This window comes from Rhinatrema bivittatum, chromosome 4 (genome assembly GCF_901001135.1).
Source record: "Rhinatrema bivittatum chromosome 4, aRhiBiv1.1, whole genome shotgun sequence".
Taxonomy (NCBI): Eukaryota; Metazoa; Chordata; class Amphibia; order Gymnophiona; family Rhinatrematidae; genus Rhinatrema; species Rhinatrema bivittatum.
The window spans coordinates 121,902,138-121,912,630 of NC_042618.1; the positions used below are offsets into that span (position 1 = coordinate 121,902,138).

At 48.5% G+C, this 10,493-nt stretch overlaps 1 pseudogene; it reads right to left on the reverse strand.

The window, feature by feature from the left end:
• The window catches only part of LOC115090101, an 83,602-nt pseudogene extending 73,504 nt beyond the window's left edge, over nt 1–10,098 (reverse strand).
• Between the last annotated feature and the right edge of the window lie 395 nt (nt 10,099–10,493).

Here is a 10,493-nt window from a genome sequence, read left to right on the forward strand (position 1 = left end):
ATATGGGACCCGATGGAGAAGATCCGGAAGATGGCTGAGGCGCAGCGGACAGTCCACTGCTAGATTGACGAGATCTGCGAACCACGGTTGACACGGCCACTCTGGAGATACTAGGATCACCTTCCCGGGGTGTTTTTCTATGCAGCGCAACACCTTGCCAACTAGAGGCCACGGAGGAAAAACATAAAGCAAGATCCCCCGAGGCCAAGGCACTACCAGAGCGTTGACCCCCTCGGCCGAAAAACCGAGGAGCTTTCGCATTGAGCCGAGTCGCCATCAAAATCGACAAGACGACAACCCCACCTCTTCCGGATGAGCCGCATTGCGGAATCCGCCAATTCCCACTCGCCTGAATCGAAGCTCTGACGACTAAGAAAATAGGCCTGGATGTTGTCGACGCCCACCCAAACACAGCGAACTGAACCAAGTACAGTTCCGCAAAGAGAAACAGCTCCTGAGCTTCCAGGGCCACCCCTGGCTCTTGGTGCTGCCCTGACAATTGATGTAAGCTACCGTCGTGGCATTGTCCGACAGAACCCTGACCAAACAACCATGAACGAGGGGGAGGAAGGCTCAAAGTGCCAGCCGCACCACCCTGGTCTCCAACTGATTGATAGGCCACGAGGCTTCTACCGCCGACCAAGTGCCCTGGGACGACTGCCGCTCGCAGACCGCCCCCCCAAGAGAGATTGGCATCGGTAGTGAGAACCACCTAATCCGGAACCTCGAGACTGACACCACGCTGTAGATTGGACGACTGTAGCCACCACAAGAGGCTGCTCCATGCCGACGCATCCAGCAAGACCGGGAAATGAAAAGCATGCAACAGAGGATTCCACCCTCTCCAACAGGGCCCTCTGAAGTGGGCACATATGCGCGAAGGCCCACAGCACCAATTCCAGTGTTGAGGCCATCGAACCCAGAACCTGCAAAAAACTCCCAGGCTCGGGGCACCCTCAATGCCAATAAGCGGCGAACTTGTGACTGTAAGCTTGATCATTCATCTCCTCTTTGAGAAACATTTTGCCCTTGCCTCATGTCAAAACAAGCCCCGAGATAGTCTAGTGTATGGGAATGGCTCCAAATGACTCTTCGCCCGATTGATCACCCAGTCGAGAGACTCTAGCAGGACGAATAACTTTCTGAACCGAAGAACGGCATCTGTCCAACGATTTCTCCCGAAATAGCCAATCGGTCGGGATAAGGGTGCACCAGCACCCCCTCATGCTGAAAGCGAATCGTCACCACCACCATTACACCTTGGTGAACGTGCGAGGAGCCGTGGCCAGTCCGAAGGGGAGAACCTGAAATTGGAAATGTTGACCCAGCACTGTGAACCTCAGAAAACGCTGATGATCTGGACGAATGGGAATATGTAGATACGCCTCAGTCAGAATCAGGGAAGAGAAAAGCTCCCGAGAGCACACCCCGCCGCAATCACTGAACATAAAGTCTCCATTCGGAAGTGCGGTATCTTTAAGGACGCGTTGACCGAATTGAGATCCAGAATGAGTCAAATCGTACCCTCCTTTTTCGGCACCACGGAGTAGATGGAGTAACGACCCCCTGCCCTGCTCGTGTGGAGGCAATGGCATCACCGCCCACCAAACTCGCGCAACCTGCGCAAAAGTCTCCTGAACCGCGCAACGCTTCGCAAACGGGACATGCAAACTCTAACGCGTAACCGTCTTTTATCACTGAGAGGACCCACTGATCCTGCGTAACCTTGTCCATTCCCCATAAAACTCTGCCAAACGGCCCCCTATATAGGGAACGGCGGAGTGAAACCGGCCTTGCTTCATTGGGAGGTCTTGACTCCAGCGGGTCCCCCACCGTGGGGGCCCGAAGGGTCTTCGGCCGCCACGAAAGGACTGGATCCCAATTCAAACCCCGAGGTTGAAAGGGTTTTCTGGGACTGTGCCCCAATTCAAAACCCGAGGTTGAAAGGGTTTCTGGGACTGTGACCTCTAGAAGGACAAGATCATCTGCCATACCTAAAACGCGACCAGGGACTGAAAAAGACCTGATGATTCCTAGGCTTGTCCTCCGGCAACTTGGTACCTTCGTTTCGCTCAACTGCTTTATCCACTGCTCCCCAAAACAACAAGATGACCCTTTAAGGGCAAGGAACTACTGGGCCTTAGAAGATACATCCGCAGACCAGTGACGGAGCCACAGCAAATGTCGAGCCGCCACCCGCAGAACTCATAATTCGCAACAGCGAACGCACCAAATCATAAAGAGCATCAGCTACATATGCGACCAAAGCCTCCACGCGATCTGCATTACACGTGTCGGATCCAGGTAGCGTTTGCCCATCCTGAAAACTCTGAACCCGCGCAAACATGCTCTTTGCATAAAAGCCGGAGCAAATGGCGGCTCGCAGCCCCAAGGCCACTCCCTCAAATATCCTCGTGAGATGAAGCTCCAACTTCCGATCCTGAACATCCTTAAGTGCTGCGGCCCCCACCACTGGAATAGTAGTTTTCTTCTTAGTGACCACGGAAACTGCCGCATCCACCTTCAGAAGCGCAAAAAGCTCCAAGGTTTGCTCTGCAAGGGGTAGAGTTTAGATATCGCTCTACCCCACCCTCAAAAGCCTGAGTCTGGGGAATCCCACTCACGTTCAACCAACTGCCGCACCGACCTATGATAGGAAAGGTGGAAGGAGGAGCCCTAAGGCTATCAAGGACAGGGTCTACCCCATCCATCTCCGGAACCTCCTGAGGAGCTTTCAATGAAGCTCAAGAACTTGAGGAAAGCAGAGGGTCCAACTCCTCCCTCCGGAACAAACGGAGAATATTGGGAGTCATCAACCCTCTTCCACCGAAGGAATCCCCATGTCATCTCCCTGATCCGAGGTCTGGGGATGCCAGGTCCTGTGCTGTCGACACTGTTGCTGCCCCTGCCGGAGGGACCGGGATCTCCAAGCCCCTTGTCGACGCCCCCCCCCCCCCCAGACTGGGGGAAAAGCTGGACCCCCCGAGTCACTCGACCGCGTGGACCCTGACTCGGCTCCCCGAGTCTGCAGGCATGGACCCCTAGGTGCCAGAGGCAACTGTGGGCACCCTAAAACCCTACCTGCTGGCGCCATATAGCCTGGTGAAACAGGAGAATAAAGACAGGGGAGAAGGGGCGCGAACCCGGAGGTAAAAATCGGGACCTGTCTCCCCCCAGGCCCCTGAGGCAAAGGGATCTGCTGACTAGCGCCTCTGGAGAGCCCCTGCCCCTCGGGGGGGGAGGGGGAGGGGGCCTGGATGGACCGGGGAGAGCCGCAGAGAAAGATCCCCCTCTCCTTCCAAAAATGGCGGTGGTGCGCGAATCCGGCACCAAAATGGCTGCCTCTCCCGCCACGAGGGAGCAGGCAGACCCGGAGTCAGCAGTGCATTTAAAAATCGGCCCAACCGCAGCAGCTGCACGCTTATTAAAGTGCCGACATTTAGAGACTCCCGGAAGAGAGAGGGAGGGAAGGAGGGAGGGCCCTTCCCCCCAACCCCCCCCCCCCCCGAAATGCACCCAGAACAGAACAGAGGCCGGCCTGACCGAGACGCGCTGGGAGTGCCCCACACGCGCAGCAAGCCAAGGAAATAGAACAGAAACAAAAAAAAACAAAAAAATAATCAAAGAGAGAAAATAAAATCAAATGAACCGGTATGAACAACGGGAGGGAGAGTCGCCCCAGAGCCTTACCACTAAGCCTGTCTTCCTCCTCTTTATTTATTTTTTTTTTTAATTTTTTTTTTTTTTTAAACTTTAACAAAAAATGGCAGGGAAGTTCCTCTCCTAGAGATGAAAGGAGCTGTCCAGCTGAGATCAACCACTAAGCAATAAGGAGAAAAACCCCTGAAGAAGGAAAAAAAGGGCTGAAAGCCGCAAAACTTGGCCTCGTGAGGGGAGGGATCTGGACCAGCAAGCAATTTACACCCTACGGAACAATTTGGACCTCAGCTGGTCCACCTCAACTGAACAGAGAAGGGTTCCAAAAAGGAACCAGCCCCCTGGGAGGAAGGCTCACCCGAAAAAAGAAAGGCTAGAAAAAAAATGGTAAAATAAGAACTATGCACCAGCCATCTGCTGGAGACAGAGAAATACCGAACTACTGCAGTTGGCACCAGGGCTTATCAAGCAATGTCAGCAAGGCTTTTCTCTGTCTCCATCTGCTGGCTGGGATGAATAAACCCAGGAGTCTGGACTGATCCGGTAACATACAGGGAACTCCATTTGTTGGCTTCGCCCTGGAGCCCACTAGTCTTGCTCCTATAGTTCAACTTGTAGGAGATGGTTCCATGGCTTCCTGTTATATACTTTCTCATCCATAAAAATATATTTCCTTGCTCCCTTCTTTGTATGGAAGAGCAACTATGAAAAGCTTGCCTCTGAGCTCTCTCTTCCCAATAGATGCTTCCAAGGAGTGGAGGGGGGCTAAAATATCTTCTCAAATACTTTTTTGCTATTAAAATGATGAATGCAATTTACACCTTTTAAATTGTGCAAATGTGTCAGACTGTTTCAAAAAATTTTTAACATTCTTTCCAATTCCTCACTTTTCTATGTTTCCCCAAAAAGTAAAGCCCCTTTAAATGGGAGACCCACCAGATGCGCTTTTTGAATGAACATTTGCTGACCATTCCCCAGCAATAGGGCTCTTCTAGCTGATGTGGTTGCTACATTTTCTCTTACTTCTAGCATCAAGGTTCTATCATGCTACTTGCTCTTAGAGCTGAAAATTATCAATTTAAATAGGTCTGCCTTACAAAAATAGATACCTGCTTAACTAGGGCAATGCAGAAATTGTCAGTCAAAAAGGCCTGAAACATTTCAAACATCTTTGAAAAATGCTTCTATTTTTCTGTTTAATGGTTCTTTCAAAGTACTGCAGCCCCTACTAATAGTACAGTAGTTTCTTTTAGATAAATTTGCTACTAGTGCATCCATCTTAAGGACATACAGTCACCTTATTTCACCTTCTTATACTGAATATAGTATAGAGAATAAGTTATGGAGAAAAATATTTTCTGTCCAGCATCTTCCATTCACCTACAGAGAAGGGAAGTTATTTTCCAGGTAAAAGGGATAGGTGAAAATTGCCCATCCTGAATGCAGAGAAAAGTAGGCACATTTTTCTGCAACACACTTACTTTTACCTGCATTTTTGTGGACAAGTTCCCAGGACAGGCTTAGGTCTGGGAAGGCAACAATTCTCGTGGTTTTGATTTTTCAAAAACTATGCGCATTGTTCTGGTCAGAAAGTATACCCATAGAAAAAAAAAGGAGAGGTGCAAATCTCCGTGGGGACCTTTTTTCCCTGAGCAATATTTAAAGGGTAAGCATTTCCTGTTTTATATTTCAGAATTGGTGCAAAATCACCTATGGACTCAGCACCTGCCTACATGGTTTTGAAAATTGCCCCTACAATTATATTTTAACCTCCTCATGCACAAGGAAGGTACCATTTTTCTTCTTGGTGCTGAAGTATTGACTCACGGACACAGCCATTTTCTTAGCAGGTTGCTGCACAAGATAATACTTTAATACCATCTCTAACTACACTTCCCATACTCTGTTTTAAATAGGGATATTTCTTGATGGGAACTGGTCTCTTTCTCCCTTAAGTCCTCTTCCTGAGAATCCGAAGATATTTTTTCCACCCTTCCTGATCAATATGCCAATCTGTTTCTGACATGGACTCCTCCAGGTGCTTAGTATTTGTTTCAATGCTTGATAATTGTCTTTAGCAAGCCATTAGGATGTGCCTTCATGCTTCTGGCTCTCATGAATGGCAGCTGCATTTTTTTTTTTTTGCTAGTCACCCTTCCCCCGACTCTGTTGTGTGCCAATTAGGGGTGTACAGTGGGGATTTGTTTTGTGTCATTTTCATTTCGGGTTGTATTTTTGCTGGCTTTTGTTTTTAAAATGGTTCTTTTTTTCATTTTTCCTAATTTTGTGGTTAGTACACACTAAGTCCATTTAGCACACACTAATACGAAACTCAAAATATAAAAATTGTCGGGTTTTTTTTCTTTTGTTTAGTGGTTCCAACGAAATAGACAATTGTCAATTTCATCTTAAATTAATGTACATCCCTAGTGTCAATTGCATCACTTCCAGGCACCTAACAGGTTCAATGCTGCCTCCTTAAGCAAGCATCAGAAAGGAAGCCCAACTATTGCCCAGGCTTTCTGCGTTGAGTTGATATGTAAGCTGCGAATCCTCGTGAAGACTTGCCCTATCACTGCACTACTTGCAGGGATCTTCCCATAAGCAGAAAAGGGTAAGAGCTTTTGATGCTAAGCTGCTTGTACCTGTGCTGGAGAAAGAACTAAAACTGAGGTGGAAGAGCAGAGCTAGAGATTTATCTAAGAGGATGTCTTTTATCACACAAATTGTTTGTCTCTCTCTCTCTGCTGGTCCAGGCCATTATTTTGGCATCTGGACTGTTCTGAGAGGAACATCCAAGAATTAGAATAATAAAATGATTCTGAACTCATATTAATAAGTAGATTATGGTTTGCAAAAAGTTTATCATCAAGAGTAGAGATAAAACTTGAGAAGAATTACCTAAATAAAAGCTCAAAGGCAGCATTCGGGTGTTTCTATTACAAATGACTTGGTGTATGACTCCCATCAAGGATGACTGTGAAGACAAATTTACAAATCCAGGCAGCAGCAGAATGGGGAAGGTTATGGATTAAACCCAATGGGTTCAAAAACAGAGAAAGTAATGAAAATCAGGACAGACCGTGAATGTTTCTAGGTTTATGTTTACAGACCTGTATCTCATAGCCAGGTATCGAAGATCCATGTTCCCTTTAACAGTCAGGCCATAGTCCTGAAGCAGCTTACAGGCATCTTCCCAACATCCAACTCCAACTTTCAAAATGTTGTCATCCACCAAAATGTCCAGTAAAGTCTTTGGGACAGTCTGTACACTGTTGACCAGCCTGGATAAACGAACCAAGATACAAAGCCCACTATAAGAGGCTATCTGTAGAAGGGACACAGGCTTTGCTTTTCCTTCTAAGGACACCTAAAACATAAAATTAAAGCAGAAATAAGCATCTTGGAATGGTGTAAACAACTACATAGTAGCCTTATAGTAACTAAAGTAAATTCAGATTAAAGAGGTGGTAGAATAGCATCATCTTTCCCTTTAGTGCTGGTTGATACATGAGCTTACAAACCCTCAGTGGACTGGCATATTAAGGTTTTTTTTAAGGTCCTTCAAAGCCGTCGCTCCAACCACCGGGATGGTGGTTCTCTTTGTGACAGCGGAAACCGAAGCATCCGCCTTAGGGACCTTGAGCATCTCTAGGCAGTGGTCCGGGAGGGGATGGAGCTTGTCCATTGCTCTGCCCACTCGTAAGCCGAATTCCGGAGCTTCCCGGTCCCGGAGAAGTAACTGCATTAGCATAGGATGAAAAGGGATGCTACATGGAGGGGCTCTCAGTCCTGCTGGGACAGGGTCCACGTTGCTGGAAACCAGGGTACTAGCGGCTTCCGCTGGAGGGGCATCTATGCCCAACTCGGCTAGAACAAAAAGGGATGAGCTGGTCCAGCTCCTCCCGTTGGAACAGGCGTAAGTCCCGCGGGTCGTCCCCTTCGACCGGTGGATTCTGAGTTAAAGGATCTGCATCCGGATCAGGCTCCGGGAGCTGAGGAGGTGGGGTAGGAGGATCCGGCAGGTTTTGCGCCCCTGGTGTGGTCCGAACCCGATTAGTACCCTGGGAATCTGGGAGCTTGGGTCCCTGGTCTGTAGATACCCTAGGCACCTTTGCAGGTGGAGGGCATATAGGAACCTTCACAGGTGGGGGGTCTTTGGGGGGGGGGGGAATCCTCCTGCTGCAGCAAACTAGCGACATAAGCTCTGTGTAATAAAAGAACAAAATCAGTAGTAAAATGAGAAGGGGCTTTCCCTGGAATTGGAGGAGGGGGGATATCGTCCTGAGGGTCCAGGATCAAATCCAGAGAGTCCACAGCGCTTAAATCCGGAGGGGATTGAGGAACTACAGAATCCCTTCCCCCATCCGGCAAAGAAACAGGCTCAATATTGCAGCAGGCCGGCTCTCCATATGTCGATACAAAATGGCGATCGAGGCATCGGGAGGGGGGGGGGGGTGAGGAGTTGCCGCGGGAACAGCAATGTTCTTCTGTGCCTGGCTGCTGCGAGCGGGAGAGAGAGAAAACTGCTCACCGCTCCTTCCCCCGTAAGCTGCTGGTCCTTGGACAGGGTACTGATTAATAAAAAGTAAAAATCTTTCCTTTTTTTTTTTTCTCAGACAGCTTAAAGTGACAGAGGAATTTTACTTCTCTGACAACAAGAGACCCGAGGCATGAAACTTCTCAGGGGTCTCAATGGGGTAGGGACTGGACCACCAGTATCACCCCAGAGCCAGGCAAGAGGCCACCGGGAAAAGGGTCCTAGGCTGAATAAATCAAGGGGACAGGACCCCCCTAGGCCCAAGCAAGAGCGAGGAGTCAGAACAAAGCTGCTCCTGATGACTAAAACTTTCTTCTTTTTTTTTTTTTTTAATAAACACTGGGAATTAAACCAATACTTGCTTGATCCTTTATAACTAGAGAAGGAGGATGAAGAACTTCCGCAAACCAAAAACTGCTACAAAGAAAGGGAACCACAGGTTCTGCTATCTGCATCTGCTGGAGACAGAGAAATACTGAAGGGACACAGGGGGAGCACTGTGCTGATATAGGATACCTTTTGAGTTTTTCTCCATCTGCTGGAAAGGAGGCTCAACTCACTGTCTGGACTGATCTGGGTACGTACAGGGAATAGGGTTTTTTTCTCAGCTTCTCACATCAATAAAAAATATTATAGGAAGTAATATGAAAACCATACTTTGACTCTTAACTCTGTCTTCCCTAGTCGCACTTACCCACTCACAGTCCATTCCAAGGACAGGGTACTCCTGCAGCTCCTCCTCCAGCAGAGGCCTAACTCTCTCCCATTCCTCTGGCTGAGAAACAATCACCACCTCAGATCCAAATGCCTTTTCCACGACTGAGGTGGCAGGAGCAGCATAAAAGAGAAGTGCCTCGCTATCCTCGGCTATCTTCCCTTTCTCACCATCTGGTCCTTTGCCAGCTGTTCTTTGCTTCCCAACAAGGCTCAGCCACCCTTTCCGATGTCTGACCACATTCCACAGAACAAGGCAACCCATTGCAGTCCCCACCACTGTGGCAGCAGCTAATGTTAGAGCTGTATGTTTGGACATTCTTCTTAATGAAGTCAAATTTACATGCTTTCTTGTTTACCTACAAAAAAAAAAAAAAAGAGAATAGACAGACAGACTCTTTAATGTCTACATATTATTTGCATAGTAAAGATGTGTAATCCCCCCTTTTTCAGGGTGCTTGGTATTCACAACCCCGAGGTGGGAAGATAGTTCTCCAGGGCGGAGAGCTGGGGATAGGGTTCCTGCAGGGCCAGTGACTGGCAGAGAACAATTCCATCCAAATGAAATACTCTCTAGTCTCCAACTGTGCTCCAAAGAAAAGATAGTTTAATTCAGAATCTTTGACGTTAAACTTAGTGACAGTCAAGTAGATGCAGGCAAAAGTACAACTTAAATGAAATCACAGTTAAAAGAAAGCTTTAGTCCTCTCTTCACAAACTCCCCTTATAAAGATGGTTTCTTGGTGTAGCAACACAAGGTCTCCAGTAACTTTGTTACTTCTCCCTCCCTTGTCCCCTGTTGCAAAACCAGGCTAGTATTTTCTTCCACTCCTCCACCAGATAGTTGGTTACTTACTGGAACTTCTGTTCAGCTACAGGAAAAACCCGTCAGAAGTGTCTTCCAGATTCTCCAAGCCCAAGGCAGGTACCCTCTGGCTCAGTGTAGGGTCCTAATCCAGCAGAGTCCTTACCCTAGTAACTCCAGGGGTAACCTGCAGCTTCTGAGCAGACTCTCTCCCTTTTCCTCCTTAGGCATCTAGAGATTTAAGTGGAAAATCCCCAGTGTCATTCTTGGCTGCTCCCTTCTGGGATCCCTCGAGAAGATCTCAGCTCCAACCAATTTCTTACAGTGAAATCTCAAACGGCCCATGTCTCAGGAGAGCCAGGCTATTTATTACCTCTCCTCATTACCGGGCCCTTGAGGGAATGTAGCCCCCCTTGTCTGTCAGAGAGGCGCGTGGCACTCCTTGACACAGAAGATGACCCAGGGATCTGGAAGATTCTTGCCTTCCTTCCACCTGACCCCCTGCCTCTGTGCACATCCTGTGCACTTCCAGCAGATATTTACTTACGGGCCGATACAGAAAGAAGCGCGGGAAAGCCGGCGAGCGCCCACTCTCCGACGCACGCACAGGCCAGTGTCCTGGGCGCGCGATTCAGTATCGGCCTGCATGCAAATGAAGGCCCGCGGTAAAAGGAGGCGCTAGGGACACTAGCGCGTCCCCAGCACCTCCTTTTTGACAGAAGCGGCAGCTGTCAGCAGGTTTGACAGCCGACGCTCAATTTTACCGGCGTCTGTTCT